This window comes from Mus caroli, chromosome 16 (genome assembly GCF_900094665.2).
Source record: "Mus caroli chromosome 16, CAROLI_EIJ_v1.1, whole genome shotgun sequence".
NCBI lineage: Eukaryota > Metazoa > Chordata > Mammalia > Rodentia > Muridae > Mus > Mus caroli.
This window is the reverse complement of record NC_034585.1, coordinates 66,157,828-66,159,675: the sequence shown is the minus strand read 5'-3', so window position 1 is coordinate 66,159,675 and position 1,848 is coordinate 66,157,828. Positions and strand designations below refer to the sequence as shown.

At 39.0% G+C, this 1,848-nt stretch overlaps 1 pseudogene; it reads right to left on the bottom strand.

The window, feature by feature from the left end:
- Positions 1-577: 577 nt before the first annotated feature.
- Positions 578-962, bottom strand: LOC110311138 (annotated as a pseudogene).
- Positions 963-1,848: the final 886 nt, after the last annotated feature.

Sequence of the window (1,848 nt, the reverse complement as noted above, 5' to 3'; positions counted from 1 at the left end):
ATTTTGTTGCGAGGTTACTAAAGTTAACTCTAATGAATACCAGTGCTTTGATAAAAAGGAGTAAGCTGAAAAAGTAAAAATACCAAATGTATGCTTTAAGTATTGAAGGGGCACCAGGAAATGGAATGGAGCTAAATCCTGTGTTCAAGGATATTAAATGTAATTAAGGGAATGGTGACCTAGGGGCAAAATCCCACCCAGCTAAACTTATTGTTTATGCTTGTATCATACTAGTCCTTATTTTGACCTGGTTATTGTTGTCATTTGGACATTTAATCTGAAATGAACTACAATCAGGAAATAGAGGGCACACCAGTGATTCAGACACATGCTTTTGATCAGGATCTTGAGGCATAGTGGCCATGAAAAGGTTAGACCCAGGTTTGGTGGTATCTTTTTTTTTTTTTTTCTGTTTGATAAAAATAATCTATTAACAAAAAGTTTACTGACCAAAAATAACACTAAAGTTTCTGAGTGCTCCCACAATAAAGGGAGCAAAAGAGTCTTCTTTTCTCTGTACTATACAATAGCAATGCTTTATATACATGTCCTAAGACCCCGGGGTGTCCCCAGCTCTTCATTTTCCTGCTTTGATATTCTGCTGTTGCTGTTCTGTTGGGGCTTGCTGAAGATGCAACTGCTTCTACCAATAGTGCTACCAGTGTAGAATCTTCTCTTTGTCAATAAATTTCACACACAGAGCATTCACCAGCTCCTTTTGAAAATGTTGGAGCAGTTCTAACATACATAAACACTGAGGGCACTTTAGTTATTTAGCAAATTCTGGTTCTTTCCAGTAAAGCATGTACTTAATTAACAAAAGTTTTGCTTTTGAAGTAACCTCTTTGGACAGGAAAATTAAGATAATTTGGGTTGGATAAACACTGCACACATTTCAACCCCAACCAAATCCAAAGTCAATGTCCAGCATCATCTATCTTCATAGCAACAGCCATGGGCATAAGAGGCAGGGAGGCACAAACACTACCAATGCCATGGAACATCAGTCTCCAATTGGTGGTACGTACCTTTAATCCCAGAAAGAAGAGACAAGCAGATCTCTGAGTTCAAGGCTAGCCTGGGACAGCAAGTTCCAAGTAGAGAAAAGCTTGAGTCCAGGTGTGGTGGTATAAGCTTTTAATCCCAGAACTCAAGAGATAAACATTCAGATCTCTGAGTTCAAAGTTAGTCTGCAGAGCAAATTCCATGACAACCAATCTTAGGCAGTGAATGAGATCACTGAAAACTGAAACTTGGTGAAAATGTAATAAAATACAAGGGGACCATGTTCCCGCCCCAGAAAGTAGCAGAACTTAGCAGATTTGGTCAGGTGGCTCTAGCTTTAGAGACAACAATAGATGTAAATCTCTCAGCTCCTTCTCCAGCACCATGTCTGCTTGTATGCTGTCATGTTTCCCATCAATGAATTGAACCTCTGAAACTGTAAGCTAGTCCCAACTAAATGCTGTCCTTTCTAAAAGTTGTCTTGCTCATGGTGTCTCTTCATAACAATAAAACCCTAATTAAGGCAACTAACTTACTAGTTACCAGCAGCAAAGTTTGTTCTTTAACCTTGCTATGTAAAGGAACTCTCTCCACAAGAATATAGCATTCAGAATGCAGAGAAAAACTAGTGGCTCTTTCTAAGTCTAACATAAGTGGCATTAGTTTGAATTACTCAGTATGCTAAATCTGCAAAAATTCTTTTTGACATAGGGTCTCATTATGTAGCCCTCTGTTCTGAAATTCGAATATGAGATCAGGATGGCCTTGAACTCACAGATGTCTACCTGCCTCTGTCTCCCAACTTTGGGAGATATGTACCACCACTTCGGGCCCAAGTTTATA